At 44.3% G+C, this 18,527-nt stretch overlaps 2 pseudogenes; one reads left to right on the top strand and one right to left on the bottom strand.

Annotated features, from left to right (window-relative positions):
* Positions 1–5,461: 5,461 nt before the first annotated feature.
* Positions 5,462–5,580, bottom strand: LOC135035816 (5S ribosomal RNA; annotated as a pseudogene).
* A 3,662-nt stretch (positions 5,581–9,242) lies between these two features.
* On the top strand, positions 9,243–9,361 carry LOC135035815 (5S ribosomal RNA; annotated as a pseudogene).
* The last annotated feature ends 9,166 nt before the right edge of the window (positions 9,362–18,527 follow it).

The raw sequence follows: 18,527 nt of genomic DNA, 5'->3' as shown, positions 1-18,527 counted from the left end.
GATATTGAGCAGATATTACCCCGGAATTGTATGGAACGATCAGTCACTAATATGAGCAGGATACTTTCTGAGTGCGGAATGTCCGTGTCAAAGTCCAGGCAAATTGAAGATGCAGGATACACTGGTTCCCAGGAGCTGAGCAGTTCGTTTATAGCCGCACTGCCGATCAAAGTACCTGATGTATTGTGGAGACGTGGTCAGGTTGGCTGAGGAGAAGAGAGACACAATGTTCCTGGTCCCATCGCGGCAGTATCTAGCGGCGGCGGGTTGATGCAGCGGCTGCTGGGGAAAGAGCGGCTCGTGGTTCAGGATGTCCGGAATCAGCTGTCACACCCAGGCAGTGGGGGTAGGGAACGGAAAACTAGTTTCACCCGTTCACCGGGCTTGATCACTTCCTGTTCCCAGAGGGGATAGTGCAGGCTTTATCTTGCAAAGGGAGCTGGTCGTTGTCCAATCAAAAGGGAGGCGTGTCCTGTGTTTGTAAATTGCTGCACAGGTGGAACGGTTGTTCTGTTTAGTATTGGTTCCCTATTATGCTTGCAATTAGTGGCCCATTGCACAAAAGGAAAAAACAGAGAATATGTGTGAGAAATATACAAGGTTATTAGATAAAAAATGAGCATCTTGCTTATTATATAAGTGGACATAGTGAAAAAATGGAAATAAAAATAAATAAAAATAAAATGGGGAAAATTAGCAAAAAAGAATAAATGAATGAAAATAATAAAATTGAAGCTTTCACAAATTGTTTATGAAATATTTAGATGATAAGAATAGATTAAATTTAAGTATAATAAATGATAATTGCTGGAGAAATATGTTAGGACAGCATATCTTGTCTGGAGTTATAAACAAACACGTTGTAAACATTGCATGAGGATATTCATAAATATGTTAATTTGGATTAATAATGCAAGTGACGTCGATGGAAGTGGTGGGAATGATTGTGGGAAAGGATGGTATGGAAAGGATGGGGAGTGAGGTGGAAAGGAATGGGGGGGATGGAGTGGGGGGGGGGGGGAAGGCGGGGGAGAGAGGGGGAAGGGGGGAGGGGGTTTAAGATAGTGGGGTGTTGGGATATGGTTGGGGTGTTGTGGTTTGCAGTGTGGTGGGAATGTGTGTGTGGTGTCGAAGGTGATGATCCTGTGTGGGCGAGAAGTATAATGATATGGTGAGATGAGGAAGGGGGGTAGAGATGTAAGGGATAGGAGTGGGTTGACAATGGGAGTGCTGTGTGGAAACGTGTTAGTAGGTTGTGAAATATGTCGGAATTTGCTGGGTCACTGTAATGGGATGGATGTGAGGTGCATGTGAATGGACTGCGGATGTGATGGTGCCGAGTATGTGGTGGAGGTGGGCGTGAAAGTGCTGATGAAAGAAGGGTGAATGTGATGTGTTATGAATAGGGGTGTACTGGATGTGAGTGTACTGAGGGGTGTAAGGGAAGGAAGCGAGGACACTTGATGGGTGCTATATAGAAAGTAGGTTACAGAAATGCACTGTAATTGATGTATTCATTCAGACCCAATGGTTTGAGACAACCTAACCTGAAAGTCCATTCACTTTCCTTCTTAATAAGTTCTTTGCTTAAGTCACCACCGCGTATGCCTAGATGGACCCTATCTAGGCCAAAGGCGCGCATATCACTTGGTGAGTCATGATGTGCAGCATGGTAGTGTCTGGCTACTGATGTTAGTTTTTTGCCTTTTTGAAGATCTGACGATGAGTTGCGAATGGAGCCCATATGTTCTAAAATCCTAGTTTTGAATTTTCTAGTCGTCATGCCTACATATCGTTGATTGCAAGGACAGGTTAGACAATAGACTACTCCTTGTGTGTCGCAGTTGAAGAAGTGTTGTATGGAAATATCCTTGCCATGTCTGTCCTTGACACAGTCAGTTATCTGTATCTGTGGGCAAGCCTTACATTGCCCACATGGAAAGGATCCCTTAGGGAGTTTGGATTTGGTCATTTCACGTGAAAATGGCTCTGAACCAACGTGTCTTTGATGTTCTTAGATCTCCTCCAACTGATTTGTAAAGTGGGATCCAATAAAGGTGATAACTCTGGATCCAGATGTAGGACAGGTAGATGTTTCTGAATGGCCTTTTTTAGTAGACGCCATTCGGGACAGAAGGTCCCTACAAATCGAATCTTGGTGTCAGCCTTTTGTTCTTGGAGTTTGTCCTGGAAGATCAGGGATTCCCTGTTGGTTTTTGAAATAGATTGTTGAGCTCTCTTCAGAGAGCGTTTACTGTATCCCCGAGCTTGTAACCTGGTCATAAGTTCTCTGCTTTTCTGTTTGAACACCTTCTCCTCTGTGCAGTTGCGTCTAAGACGAAGAAATTCCCCTTTTGGGATGTTTTCAATAGTAGGTGGGAAATGTGAGCTTGTTTGGTGCAATATACTGTTTGTGGCTGTATCCTTACGAAAGAGTTCTGTAGCCAAAGTCCCACTTGTTGTCTTGTAGATATTCAAGTCCAAAAAAGATATCTTGTCTCTGCTGATTGAGTGAGTGAGAAAAATGTTCAAATCGTTTACATTGAGGATGTTAATGAAGTCCAACAGGAGTTTCTCATCTCCTTCCCAGATCACAAAGATATCATCAATATATCTCAGCCAATTGATGATATGTTTTGTGTAGATATGATTATCATCGTTGAAGACTATTGTTTGTTCCCACCAGCCGAGGAACAGGTTGGCGTATGTGGGTGCACAGGCTGCACCCATTGCTGTTCCCCGAATTTGCTGAAAAAATTGGTCACCAAAGGTGAAATAATTTTTATTGAGAACAAAACTCAACATTTCACATAGGAAATCATGAAATACATTTTTTTCTTCCATATCCAGGAAGAATTTGGTGGCTTGTATTCCTTGTGAGTGTGAAATACTGCTATACAGGGCTTCCACATCTAAGGTGACTAGGATACAGTTCTCATTTAGACATATGTCATGTATTTTCCTTAGGAGATCAGAAGTGTCCTTAAGGTAGGAGGGTAATGTCATGACATGGTCTCTGAGATGTAAATCCAGAAATTTGCTTGGGGTTTCCAAGAGTCCCCCATTCCCTGACACTATGGGTCTCCCAGGTGGTTTGTTGATATTCTTGTGTATTTTTGGCAATAAGTAAAAGGTAGGAACCCTGGGATTCGAGACCTCAAGGTATTTAGCCTCTTGTTGTGTGATAGCTCCAGTGGCAAATGCCTCTGTAATCATGTGCATGTATTGCTTGTGGAATTTTATTGTGGGATTAAGTGGCAATATGATATAACAGGATGTGTCCAACAGTTGTCTCCGTGCTTCCTCTTCATACATTGCGATGGGCCATATGACAATGTTACCACCCTTATCCGAGGGTTTGATAACGGTGTCAGTCCATGTTTTAATCTCTTTAAGAGCTTGTCTCTCTCTGTATTTGAGATTTTTGGTGAGACATCTTTTGCGAGAATTGGTCTGGATCTCGTCAAATTCTTTGGAGACTAGATCCAAAAAGACCCTGATTTCTGGGCTGTTGGTGTCAGGAGGGAAAAAGGTGGACTTCAGTTTGCATGTGGGTCTTATTTTTCGTGAAGCAGGGATGTCCGAGGCTGATTCCATATGCAGCTCCTCCAGTATTTGGATAGCTGTATAATCTTCTTCGGTCAGTGGTGTTATTGATACACTAGGATCCTCCAAAGGTCCTGAATGGCTGGATAGTGAAGTCATAATACTTGAGTCAGAGGATTTAGCAAAAAAATTTTTTAATAATAATTTGCGGCCGAAGAGTCTGAGATCCTTCTCCCACAGAAACCTATCAAAGGGTGATGTGGGTGAAAAAGATAGACCCTTGCTAAGAACCTCTAATTGATCTTCCGTAATGATTTTGGTACTGAGGTTGATAATTTGTAATTTGTCGGTAGTTGTCACTTCCTGGTTGTCCGTACCGGATAGTGAGATGTTCTTGGGGTGGTCCAATCTCGCTTGTTTCTGTCTGTGTTTCGTCCCCCCCCTTCTTGTCGGCCTTGTGGCTTGCTTCTGCCTCTGGTATGTTGGCCTCTCCCTAAAAAAGGGTCCTCACTTTTGTTGTATCTATGGGTGTGGGTACTTCCTTCAGGATGTTCCGTGGCGGAGTCTTCACTGTATGATGATTCTAATTCCGAAGAGCTCGGATCTTCTCTAGGTGGTCCTCCTCTAGGACGTGGAGTGGGAGAATGCCAACGAAAGATTTTTCCTAGGGAGAAGTCGTTTTTGTCTCGTAGGAATTTGGTGCGTTTCCTTTCTATAATATTGGTTTCATATATATCCAAATCTTTCTTGTATTTTTCAAATGTGTTTTGGAAAGATAGGTCTTTCTCCCAGGTTTCTAAGTTTTGACCCAATTCTTCGATATTTTTTTCTACTTGATCTAATATCAGATTGTCATGTTTGATCAAGATTAGAATTAGTTCATTAGAACATTTTAATAGGCTGTTTTCCCATTCAGTTTTAAGGTTGTCTGTGGCCAAAGGGAAGGAGGGGAAGATACGTGGTCGTAAGCCTCTGGGTGATAATTTATTTTTGTGGTAGTTTTCTAATGTAGTGATATCCCAGGTGAGCCTAATCCTTTTTTGAAGGTTTTTCTGTAATTTTGATAAATCAGATTTCCAGTCTTTGGGAGTGCTGGGATTGTGGAAGGTATCTGAAAAAATATCTCCAAATTCCTCTACGTTTCTACGTTTGGATGTTAGTTCAGTTTTTAATGAAAATGCTGTCATTGCCTTGAATATAACAATATACAGTGGGGGGAAAAAATGAAAAGAGGAAAGGGAATGTTGTTATAACAGAAGCGACTACTATACAAAAGGAAAGAGATCCTATAGCAAGGTATATAAATCCGTGCAAGGTATGGAAAACTGAGTCTTGGCTCAGTGTACTCAATACATGAATGTATTGGGGGTATACCGCACTGGAGAATGGTAAGGTATCTAATAGATATTGTTAGAACCAAAATACATAATACAACGAGAAAATCTGAGTTTTCTAATGTTATCTTGAGTTTGGTGGTGCACCCTGAGTCAGTGGTAAGACATACAACAAAAGGGAGAGAAGAAGACTCTTTTGTGGGTGCACTCTTGTATGTTTAAGAGGTCTCAGAAGAGACAAAAAGTAAAGATTATAAATGAATTTTTAAATATAACTTTTATTAACAATAATTGATAAAATAGTAGAGTTTACTGTAAAAAATTGGAGGTAGGGGTGGGGGGAAGGGTGGGGGGGAGTTGGGGAAAAGAAAGGGGGAACACAGAACGAATTAATTACAGTGTAAATACTGAATATTGTTCTGGAATGCCTGGGTGCGATAATAACAGCTGGAGACCCTGAAAATTGAAGCGTTTTTATTCTCTCATGAGCGATGATGAGGAGACAGATGGGATGATTAAAGATGGAATGAGCAAGATGAATCTGCTGTCAGTGTTAGACGCTGAGCAAAACCGTCCAGGAATTTCTACTAAACTGAGTATTCCTCGAGAGTCTCCCACTCGAGTACTGACCCAGCCCTACACTGCTTAGCTTCCAAGATCGGAAGGATTCGGGCGTTACCAGTGTGGTATGATAGTAGAAAAAATATTAGATATCGAGGGCTCGAGAATCACTGATGAGAGTTCACGAAAATGGAGAAATAAGAGAAAAGAAAAGACAAGAGAATGGGTGGAGGAGGAAAATAGGGGATCTGCTGCCACCGTTAGACCGGGATAATTACCCCTGAATCAGTGGTGAGAGTCCTGAAGATAGTATAAAGTGAGGAAAAGGAAACGATACTGATAGGTAAAAAAAATTTTTTGAGATTGGTTGATAGACAATGGGCTGCTTGATTGCAGGATGCTGATAGTACCTATGATAAAGGTACTAGGTGTGATAAAAAGCAATTTGTACACAATTAGCAGTCAAATAAATTGATTAGACCCATACATCACCATCAATTTGCTACTATCAGATTATTACAATTATACCAAAATGGTATCAGGTGGAAAAAGAAGGAGAAAATGAACAACAATTTCTTATTTGTGTTCCGCTGTATGCAGAGCTGCAGAAATACTATATAATATGATTGCAAGATGCTGATAGTACCTATGATAAAGGTACTTGGTGTGATAAAGAGCAATTGTACACAATTAGCAGATAATTAAATTGATTGGAACCATGCATCACCATCAATTTGATGCTGACAGATTATTGCACATTGTACCAAAATGGTATCAGGTGAAAAGAGAAAGAGATAATGAACAACAGTTGATTATACAGAGCTGCAGCAATGCTATATAATACGCAGTATAGAGGATAGTGATAAATTGCTCAGCCAAATGATTAGATCAATATTAATGACTGAAAATAAAGGTTTAAACAGTATCCTATGTGGTATTAAGCCGCTAAATGCCGACTATCTGTAAAACGGGTACTTGCAAAAAACAGCTTGATGAATGCTATTATCAAATATAAATATGCAAAAAGATGCTGATATTGAGCAGATATTACCCGGAATTGTATGGAACGATCAGTCACTAATATGAGCAGGATACTTTCTGAGTGCGGAATGTCCGTGTCAAAGTCCAGGCAAATTGAAGATGCAGGATACACTGGTTCCCAGGAGCTGAGCAGTTCGTTTATAGCCACACTGCCGATCAAAGTACCTGATGTATTGTGGAGACGTGGTCAGGTTGGCTGAGGAGAAGAGAGACACAATGTTCCTGGTCCCATCGCGGCAGTATCTAGCGGCGGCGGGTTGATGCAGCGGCTGCTGGGGAAAGAGCGGCTCGTGGTTCAGGATGTCCGGAATCAGCTGTCACACCCAGGCAGTGGGGGTAGGGAACGGAAAACTAGTTTCACCCGTTCACCGGGCTTGATCACTTCCTGTTCCCAGAGGGGATAGTGCAGGCTTTATCTTGCAAGGGAGCTGGTCGTTGTCCAATCAAAAGGGAGGCGTGTCCTGTGTTTGTAAATTGCTGCACAGGTGGAACGGTTGTTCTGTTTAGTATTGGTTCCCTATTATGCTTGCAATTAGTGGCCCATTGCACAAAAGGAAAAAACAGAGAATATGTGTGAGAAATATACAAGGTTATTAGATAAAAAATGAGCATCTTGCTTATTATATAAGTGGACATAGTGAAAAAATGGAAATAAAAATAAATAAAAATAAAATGGGGAAAATTAGCAAAAAAGAATAAATGAATGAAAATAATAAAATTGAAGCTTTCACAAATTGTTTATGAAATATTTAGATGATAAGAATAGATTAAATTTAAGTATAATAAATGATAATTGCTGGAGAAATATGTTAGGACAGCATATCTTGTCTGGAGTTATAAACAAACACGTTGTAAACATTGCATGAGGATATTCATAAATATGTTAATTTGGATTAATAATGCAAGTGACGTCGATGGAAGTGGTGGGAATGATTGTGGGAAAGGATGGTATGGAAAGGATGGGGAGTGAGGTGGAAAGGAATGGGGGGGATGGAGTGGGGGGGGGGGGAAGGCGGGGGAGAGAGGGGGAAGGGGGGAGGGGGTTTAAGATAGTGGGGTGTTGGGATATGGTTGGGGTGTTGTGGTTTGCAGTGTGGTGGGAATGTGTGTGTGGTGTCGAAGGTGATGATCCTGTGTGGGCGAGAAGTATAATGATATGGTGAGATGAGGAAGGGGGGTAGAGATGTAAGGGATAGGAGTGGGTTGACAATGGGAGTGCTGTGTGGAAACGTGTTAGTAGGTTGTGAAATATGTCGGAATTTGCTGGGTCACTGTAATGGGATGGATGTGAGGTGCATGTGAATGGACTGCGGATGTGATGGTGCCGAGTATGTGGTGGAGGTGGGCGTGAAAGTGCTGATGAAAGAAGGGTGAATGTGATGTGTTATGAATAGGGGTGTACTGGATGTGAGTGTACTGAGGGGTGTAAGGGAAGGAAGCGAGGACACTTGATGGGTGCTATATAGAAAGTAGGTTACAGAAATGCACTGTAATTGATGTATTCATTCAGACCCAATGGTTTGAGACAACCTAACCTGAAAGTCCATTCACTTTCCTTCTTAATAAGTTCTTTGCTTAAGTCACCACCGCGTATGCCTAGATGGACCCTATCTAGGCCAAAGGCGCGCATATCACTTGGTGAGTCATGATGTGCAGCATGGTAGTGTCTGGCTACTGATGTTAGTTTTTTGCCTTTTTGAAGATCTGACGATGAGTTGCGAATGGAGCCCATATGTTCTAAAATCCTAGTTTTGAATTTTCTAGTCGTCATGCCTACATATCGTTGATTGCAAGGACAGGTTAGACAATAGACTACTCCTTGTGTGTCGCAGTTGAAGAAGTGTTGTATGGAAATATCCTTGCCATGTCTGTCCTTGACACAGTCAGTTATCTGTATCTGTGGGCAAGCCTTACATTGCCCACAGTACCCGTTTTACAGATAGTCGGCATTTAGCGGCTTAATACCACATAGGATACTGTTTAAACCTTTATTTTCAGTCATTAATATTGATCTAATCATTTGGCTGAGCAATTTATCACTATCCTCTATACTGCGTATTATATAGCATTGCTGCAGCTCTGTATAATCAACTGTTGTTCATTATCTCTTTCTCTTTTCACCTGATACCATTTTGGTACAATGTGCAATAATCTGTCAGCATCAAATTGATGGTGATGCATGGTTCCAATCAATTTAATTATCTGCTAATTGTGTACAATTGCTCTTTATCACACCAAGTACCTTTATCATAGGTACTATCAGCATCTTGCAATCATATTATATAGTATTTCTGCAGCTCTGCATACAGCGGAACACAAATAAGAAATTGTTGTTCATTTTCTCCTTCTTTTTCCACCTGATACCATTTTGGTATAATTGTAATAATCTGATAGTAGCAAATTGATGGTGATGTATGGGTCTAATCAATTTATTTGACTGCTAATTGTGTACAAATTGCTTTTTATCACACCTAGTACCTTTATCATAGGTACTATCAGCATCCTGCAATCAAGCAGCCCATTGTCTATCAACCAATCTCAAAAAAATTTTTTTACCTATCAGTATCGTTTCCTTTTCCTCACTTTATACTATCTTCAGGACTCTCACCACTGATTCAGGGGTAATTATCCCGGTCTAACGGTGGCAGCAGATCCCCTATTTTCCTCCTCCACCCATTCTCTTGTCTTTTCTTTTCTCTTATTTCTCCATTTTCGTGAACTCTCATCAGTGATTCTCGAGCCCTCGATATCTAATATTTTTTCTACTATCATACCACACTGGTAACGCCCGAATCCTTCCGATCTTGGAAGCTAAGCAGTGTAGGGCTGGGTCAGTACTCGAGTGGGAGACTCTCGAGGAATACTCAGTTTAGTAGAAATTCCTGGACGGTTTTGCTCAGCGTCTAACACTGACAGCAGATTCATCTTGCTCATTCCATCTTTAATCATCCCATCTGTCTCCTCATCATCGCTCATGAGAGAATAAAAACGCTTCAATTTTCAGGGTCTCCAGCTGTTATTATCGCACCCAGGCATTCCAGAACAATATTCAGTATTTACACTGTAATTAATTCGTTCTGTGTTCCCCCTTTCTTTTCCCCAACTCCCCCCCACCCTTCCCCCCACCCCTACCTCCAATTTTTTACAGTAAACTCTACTATTTTATCAATTATTGTTAATAAAAGTTATATTTAAAAATTCATTTATAATCTTTACTTTTTGTCTCTTCTGAGACCTCTTAAACATACAAGAGTGCACCCACAAAAGAGTCTTCTTCTCTCCCTTTTGTTGTGTGTCCAAGCATTTGCAGGGCGGGTGTCTGACGTCAATTCCGGGACCAAAAAGACTGAAGTGATCGCAGCGGCTGAGTAAGTCCTGAGCTACTCAGATATTGCACAAAATGTTTTTGCACAGCTCCCCTGCACAAGCGATAGCACACTTGCAAAGCGAAAATACACTCCCCTATAGGCGACGACTATGCGTTTGCACGGCTGCTAAAAGTAGCTAGTGAGCGATCAACTCGGAATGAGGGCCTATGTCGCTCCCCTATTCAACCTCGCAGATCAACACCTCAACCCTGGCACACCAGATACGCCAGATATCTGCAAAAATGCTCACGTACTGCTGAGCGACACTGGAGGAAATCACGCTCTAGGGCAGACTTCCTCCATTTCACACTTATGCTCTCATCCTTCAGTGCTGCCTTTCTCTTCTTTTCTCTCCTCACACTCACTGCTTGACCCATTCCAGTCTGGCCTTCGTCCTCTCCACTCCACTGAAACTGCCCTCACAATAGTCTGCAATGCCCTCCACATACCTCCCAACATGACCCTCTGCAGGAGGGACACAATACTCTGCTCCTGGACTTCCCTCTTAATTTATGACTACTGGCACCTGTGCTGAACAGGTTAATGGATAAGAGAGGTGTTTCAGCACAGGTGAGGGCAATCATAGATTAAGAGGGAAGAGCAGGAGCAGAACATTGTGTCCCTCCTGGAGAGGGTCATGTTGGGGTATTCCTCCATGCAGCTACAGTAAATCTAAGGGACACTACTTTCTGCTGATTCTCCTCGTCTTCTTTGCTGCTTTTGACACTATGGACCACCCTCTCCTTCTGAGAATCCTTCACTCCATTGGTCTGCGTGATACTGCCCTCTCTGACCGTTCCTTCTCTGTGTCCACCCATGGCTCCACTCATGGCTCCACCTCTGCCCCACTGGGTCTGGGACTGAGGGTCGACAGCACAAAGGTCGACACACTTTAGGTCGACGCCAATTGGTCGACACACCTTAGGGCGACGTGGACAAAAGGTCGACATGGACAAAAGGTCGACAGGAACAAGGTCGACATGGGAAAAGGTCGACATGAGTTTTTTATGTTTTTTTGGTGTCGTTTTCTTCGTAGAGTGACCGGGAACCCCAATTAGTGCACCGCGTCCCCTTGCATCGAGCATGGTGCCTTCGCTCCGCTACCGCTTCGCTCGGCACACTTTACCGTTCCAATCGTAGTCCACGTGGATCGTTAAGTATGAAAAGGTTCAAAAAAAGAAAAAAATCGTGAAAAACTTATGTCGACCTTTTTCCATGTCGACCTTGTTCCTGTCGACCTTTTTCCATGTCGACCTTGTTCCCGTCGACCTTTTGTCCATGTCGACCTTTTGTCCATGTCGACCTAAGGTGTGTCGACCAATTGGCGTCGACATAAAGTGTGTCGACCTTTGTGCTGTCGACCTGGAGTCCGGATACCGCCCCACTTCCACTAACTGTAGGCAGGGCTATCTTAACAGCAGTGTAGGCCCCTGGTTAAAAGCAATTCACTCGGATCCCTACACGTCCTCCAGTGGTAGGGGTGGGGTGTGCTATCAGCGGTAGCTTTGATGTCCTGCGGGCGGTAGGGGGTGTTCTATCTTCCGCTCAGCATGTAGGACCTGGAGCAGTAATTTCTGCTAATTACTCCTTTACTGCACAAATGGGGCTAAACTGTAGAAGGCGGCATTGGGCTGAATGAAGGGGCCCTGGTACATGACTTCCAGAGTGGTAGGGGGTGTTAATACACACGGGAGGGATGGATAGTGGAGTGGGCTTAATATTTATCATTTTCCAGTTAGAGCGCAGCTTGCTTGACTGCAGATATCTCCAGTTCAGAAGGTTCTGGGGACTTGGGGATCAGAGTTTAGGAGTCCGAGTAATTCACCAACGAAAATCTAAAACTGCATATTAGGCGTGTGGAGCTGGAGCAGGGAGCAGCTGCTGGAAGGCTGATATCTCTGGTTCTGGGCACAATAGAGACACGCTGCCAGTGTCCACCTAAAGGGGAGAGTCCCAGCTTTTGGATTATGGGGGTCATTCCGAGTTGATCGCTAGCTGCATTTGTTCGCAGAGCAGCCATCAGGCTAAAAAATGGCAGTTCTGCACATGTGTATGTGGCGCAATGTACATGCGTGACGTACAGGCACAACGAACAATGTAGTTTCACACAAGGTCTAGCGATGCATTTCAGTCGCACTGGTGACCGCAGAGTGATTGACATGAAGGGGGCGTTTCTGGGTGTCAACTGACCGTTTTCAGGGAGTGTTCAGAAAAACGCAGGCGTGCCAGGGAAAACGCAGGCGTGGCTGGGCGAACGCAGGGCGGGTGGGTGACGTCAAATCCGCAACTGAATGGTCTGAAGTGATCACAAGCGCTGAGTAGGTTTTGAGCTACTCTGAAACTACACAAACAATTTTTGCAGGCGCTCTGCGATAAAAACTTTCGCTCTTCTGCTAAGCTAAAATACACTCCCAGTGGGAGGCGGCATAGCGTTTGCACAGCTGCTAAAAACTGCTAGCGAGCGATCAACTCGGAATGACCCCCTATATCCTCAGAAAAACTCTAAGTCAGACAGAACCCGAGATATCTGGCTGGGAAGAGCAATTAACAGGCTTGGATGGGGACCACTGCTTTCACGTTGGATATCTCCGGTTTCCCAGGGCCGATTTTAAATAATCTGGTACCCCTGGAAAGAGGGGACCCTCAGCTATTATCCTAGGGCCCTTATACTCCCGGGGCCCTTGGGCAAAAGCCCATTGAGCCCATACAAAAAGACGGCCCTGTGTAGGTGTCCCCCAAGGTTCTTTTCTTGCACCTCTCCTATTCTCTCTCTAGACGTCCTCTTTAGGTGCTCTCATTATCTCTTTTGGTTTCCAGTATGCTCTCTATGCTGATGACACTCAGATCTACCTCTCCTCTCCTGACCTCTCCTCCCCTGACCTCTCCCCCCCTGACCTCTCCTCTCCTGACCTCTCCTCTCCTGACCTCTCCTCCCCTGACCTCTCCTCTCCTGACCTCTCCTACCCTGACCTCTCCCCCCTGACCTCTCCTCCCCTGACCTCTCCACTCCTGACCTCTCCTCCCCTGACCTCCCCTGACCTTTCTCCTCTCCTGACCTCTCCTCCCCTGACCTCTCCTGACCTTTCTCCTCTCCTGACCTCTCCTCCCCTGACCTCTCCTCCCTTGACCTCTCCTTCCCTGACCTCCCCTGACCTCTCTCCTCTCCTGACCTCTCCTCCCCTGACCTCTCCTGACCTCTCCTCTCCTGACCTCTCCTCTCCTGTCTTCTCCTCCCCTGACCTCTCTCCTCACCCATCAGGCTGTAAGATCTGTGCTGTCTGCGGACCCCCAGAACCCCCTGAGGTTACTTACCTTCAGCTGTTTCCTTGTTCTCCCTTCTCATTGGCAGGATTCCCCTGTGAGGATGACAGCAGTATTACAGCGACACTGCGGGTGCCGACGTGTAGTCAGGTGCTGCTGGAGAGCCGAGATCCAGGGGCCTGGAGGAGGTGCATCAGGGCTGTGACATTGGTCGGCACTAGAAATAGCTCGACATGAACAAGGTCGACATGAAAAAAGGTCGACATGAATTTTTAATGTTTTTTTGGTGTTGTTTTCTCCGTCCAGTGACCAGGAACCCCAATTAGTGCACCGTGTCCCCTTTAATGGCTCGGCAGGTTACCTTTCCCAATCGTAGTCCAAGTGGATCGTAAAGTATGAAAAAGTAAAACAAAATAATTGTGAAAGACTCATGTTGACCTTTTTTACGTCAACCTTGTTCATGTCGTCCTAATGTCCATGTTGAACTATTTCTAGTGTCGACCTATCCACTGTCAACCAATGGGTGTTGACCTAGAGTCCGGATACCCTACATCCACCTCCCCTCTCCTACAAGCCCCTCACTGGCTCCCCTTCCCCTACAGAATCCATTTCAAGCTTCTCACACTCACTTACAAAGCCCTCACCCACTCCTCTCCCATCTACATCTCTGACCTTATCTCCCTTTCTTCTCCCACCCGTCCTCTTCACTCTGCTAATGCACGCCGACTCTCCTGTCTTCTGATTACTTCCTCCCACTCCTACCTCCAGGATTTCTCACAAGCTGCTCCCTATCTCTGGAATTCCCTACCTCTCCCCCTCAGACTCTCCACCTCTCTACAAAACTTCAAACGGGCTCTCAAGACCCACTTCTTCCCCAAACCCAGCCAAATCTCATCCTAACCCTCTGTCCCACGCTCTCTATGTACCCCATCTATGCCACCCCTGTCTGCTACCCCTCCCCTTTATAATGTAAGCTCTCACGATCAGGGCCCTCTTCCCTCATGTGCTTTTCCAGCTCTGACGTAACCTATCTTCTTTTCAATACTCCCTTTGACGGCACCAAATCCCTCGGTTTCTGCCGCCCTGAGTCTTATGTCAGTGTCATCTCCTGACGCAGCTATGTGTATATACCCTGTACTTGTCCTATATCATCTCGTACTGTAAGTCACTGTATTCTTGTTTTGCATATTTGTTTATGTACTCTGTAACTGGGCGCTGCGGATCCCCTGGGGGGGGGGGGGGGAGCGCATATGGAATGACGCTATGGGCCCCGCTTGGCAGGGCCGGCTCCAGGCATGTTCCAATAGAGCGGCCGCGCAGGGCGCCACCCTTAATGGGCGCCGCATGCTTGCGCCGCCATATTGGAACCTGGCTGGAGCAGTGGAGCCTGGAGACTGAGCACCTGTGACCGGCTGCAGCACACAGCGATCCGTCCATCATCCATTCCCGCCCCGGCCCGCCTGCTAATAGTGGTACTGGTAGGTAGCCTCAGCCTGCCTAGCGACAACAGCAGTGGACGGCCGCGGCTGACTGTTTGACTTTGTGGTGTGCCTGCTGCCCCGTACCGCGATGAGTCATGGAGGGGGAGTGCTGTGGGCGGGCCGCGGACTAAATCTAAACTACCCAGGCTGTGCGCGCTGACGCTGTACGGCGGCAGCGGCTCCGGCATCTGACGTCAGACGCCGGCGGCGCCGCACAGCGCACATGGCGCGCTGAGCCGATCAGAGTCAGACCTCACCTTAGCTTAGTCTGCGCGCCACACCGTGTGGACCTTACTGCCTCCGGGACTCTGCAGATTGTGTGGCCAGTGGACGAGATCCACCAGCACAAGGAGTGCAGCCTGCCGGATATCACTGAGCTGGGATTTCACTTGGGGATAATAAGTGGTTTGAAGCAGCGTTATCTCACTGTGATCCCTGGGAGCAGGTGAGGAGCCTAACATTATCCCGGATGTGTGTTGCAACTTGCATACTGCACTCTATGTTGTGGTTCTGCGCAGTGCACTCTACAGCTATTAGCTAGAAGCTAGTATAAAGAGGAGAGGTTTGTATATAGTGCAAGGGGGAGGGGAGCTTAGTGTGTGTGGAGGGGACTGGTTTGCACGTGTGTGTGTGTGTGTATTAGGGGGCTGCCACTGCAAGGCTGATCCTCTACTCTGGATTATTTGGTTTAGGTTAGACACTGCGCATTGCTAACACAGCATTTACCCTATGGTTACTGAGGAGAGACTATATTCGCCTTTAGGCTGTTTATTAAACCTTCCAAGCTGCAACCTGACCTGCTGGCAATCTGCTCCTAATATCCGTACACATGCAGGGTGGCGCCTTGTTATGATGGAGATCATTGGGATTCAGAATTATCAGCCAGGTTCTAGGGCACTGATTGGTAACCTGATACACATAGGATGCCCCCAGAACCTTCAGAAGGCAGGGCCACATGCTACTCTTAAATTCAGTAGTAAGTTAAATACACCTTTGTGTAACGTAACAGCAGGCCGGCTAAACAAGTGCTACAGTCTATATAACACACGCATATGATCACAAAGCAGGAATGAGCTGGCGCAGCAAGTATACAACCCAGTCATATTCGTGGCAGGGAAGACCGGGCAGCTAGGGGTGCTTGGTGTGGATGCTGCGGACTCTCCCTGCCCAGGTCCCAGGTCCCAGGCCTCACAGCCAGCAGCAGCCATATGATGTCACTGACAGATCATGTAACTCATTTTCAAGATGGAATGGTGACTGCCACTGGTCAGTAACATTGGTCCAATGAGATCTTGTAGACATTACTTCTATCCAGTTGTCAAGTGTTGGGTGGTATTATTTTCATGTTTATAAGCAGTCAGGCCTCTAATATTTTCACAATGCATATATATTGGTCATAAGTTAAGAAGACATCATTGTTAATAGTGGATGGATGTTTATTTAATTTACTATTAGCTCTTCCACTTATACCCCTTTCACACCACCGGCGCCACCCCTGAATATGGGTTATTGGCACATGAATGCGCATAACCCGTGTTCCTGTGCGGTGTGAAAGGTGACAGGGTGTAAATACCGGGTCGAGTGACCTGGTATTTCAACCCAGGTCGTGAGCAGGGTTGAACACGTGTTCAACTCGGCTTACTGTGCGGTGTGAACGGGAGCTCGGTAGATGCGACCCATTTCCCGTTCACTATTTGTGATCTCCAAGCTGCGCCCCCGCCGCTGCGTCAGCAACAATATGCTGTGCTGCTAACTGGGGTGTAAAAGGTGCCTGAGGCGGGGCGCACCCCTAGGTTAAATTGTGTGGTGAGGGACCATATTTGCTTCTATTTGTCCACATGTTTTATGATTGTCAGCCACAAGCACTGGTTTTGCCTATTACATTGACCATAATTGTAATTGTTCCTAATGCATCAACCCCAGTGGCACACCCAGGGGGGGGGTTTCCGAGCACCCAGAAACCCCCCTCCACTAAAAAAATTTTTTTTTTTTTTTTTTTTCATTTTTTTTTTAGCTGCATGAGTATTATTAATGACTGTCTAGCGTCCTCTGCAGCCTGCTGTCTTCCTGGTGGCACTTGTAAGTGCAATAAAAGTTTACTTTATTTTAATTATAGTACATATATATCCATGTGCATACATATATACACATGTATATATATACATACATACATACATACATACATACATATAAACACATATGATATATATATACATGTGTATATATATGTGTACTGTATGTGTGTGTACATACATATATATATATATATATATATATGTATATATATATATATATGTATGCATGTTTAATATGCTATGTATATGTGTATATGTATGTGTGTGTATGTATATATATGTATATATATATATATGTGTAGATATATGTATATATATATATATATATACACACACACACACACACAGACACACTAGTTTTACGGACCCAGCATATACTGGGTCACCTCAGTCCCCACCTCCGTGATTGGCTCCGCCCAGTTCTGGAAACCCCCCCCATGCAAATCCTGCGTTTGCCACTGAACCCAGGGTGCCTAGGCACACAGTTTGAGAACCACCGCCATATAGTGTATTTGCATTGCATGAACTACCTTGTAAAAATTCTAACCATTTATTGCAGAGTTGTCGTTTTTTTGTGGCTGACCCAGAACCAGAGAAGACAGGAAGTTTGTCCGCCAGGTGTACACAGCCTCATCCCATTCTTTTGGAAGTAGTTCAGCCAAGTCTCTCAGGTACAGTAAGCACCATTCTAACTTTAATTTTTTTTATAGGGACAAGGTGGCCTATTCCTGTCTTAGGATATGTAAAATGGGGCTGTAATGTGGTCTTAAATGATGTTTTAAAAAAAAAAAAAAAACATTTGCCTACCATTTTTCTGCAGTATAGTCAATTTTGTGTGGCTGGCTGTTACAGAACAGATGCAGAGGGATGAAGATTGAAAATTTTGACCATTTGAAAGCTCCAGGATAGATCTCCATACTCGCCTATTTAAGGTAATATGCTTTTCTCTCTTTTTTTTTATTTTTTTATTATTATTACACCCTGATAGGTTGTTGCCCTGTCCTGAAACGTTGGAGGTTTTAGGCTGTTTATTTAATGTTGGATTAAAGTATATTTTACCCACTAACAAACATAGAGTAATATCATGGGGGGATTTCAATTGGGCATTGTGCATGGTCTTCTATAGGAACGGGAGACTATCGCAGCAATTCAATGTTCTGATCTGCTGCACATTAGCTGCAGCAGACAAATGTTTTCACATCCTCCAGGAAAGCAAGAAAAAAATGTGTGAAAAGTCCATATTAATGTCGCTAAAAGCACCCAAATCCATACTTTAGATGTCCAATCATGATTTTTACATGGGTTTAGCTGCTTTGCGTCGCTAAACTCTAAGCTGACAGACCATCAGACGCATTGATTACCAATGGGCATCTGATCATAGCAACAATGGAATTGCTCTGATAGATGCCCCTTTGTGTAGATGGTCAGCAGAGTGCATGAAAATCAATTGAATTCCCCCCACGAATTTAGCTGAATTTATGGATTTTGGTTACAATAGAATACATAAGCATGCAGAATTGGGTAATTGAAAATCCTGTCATACAATATGTATTATAGTCTTTTTTACTTTTTTTGGTATGACTGTATTTACATATAACCACCAAATCTCTCTCATGCCATTTTTGTTTCAAAGTGAATGTAAAAATGAGGAAAAATAGCATAATGAGTATTCTAGTTGAAACATATTTATTAGTTAAAAAAAAATTAAACAGTTTGCAAGTCCATATACTGCCTTGTCCTTTTCCCCTCAGAGCTATGAGCTATTTCATTTTCAGATAATATTTCCATAGCTAGCCTATGTTTTAAGTTTAGGGTTTGCTAAATACATTTTTTATTTACAGATTTAAACAGTCTTCAAAA

The sequence above is a fragment of the Pseudophryne corroboree genome, unplaced genomic scaffold, assembly GCF_028390025.1.
Source record: "Pseudophryne corroboree isolate aPseCor3 unplaced genomic scaffold, aPseCor3.hap2 scaffold_612, whole genome shotgun sequence".
NCBI lineage: Eukaryota > Metazoa > Chordata > Amphibia > Anura > Myobatrachidae > Pseudophryne > Pseudophryne corroboree.
This window is presented reverse-complemented; position numbering and strand designations above follow the sequence as displayed.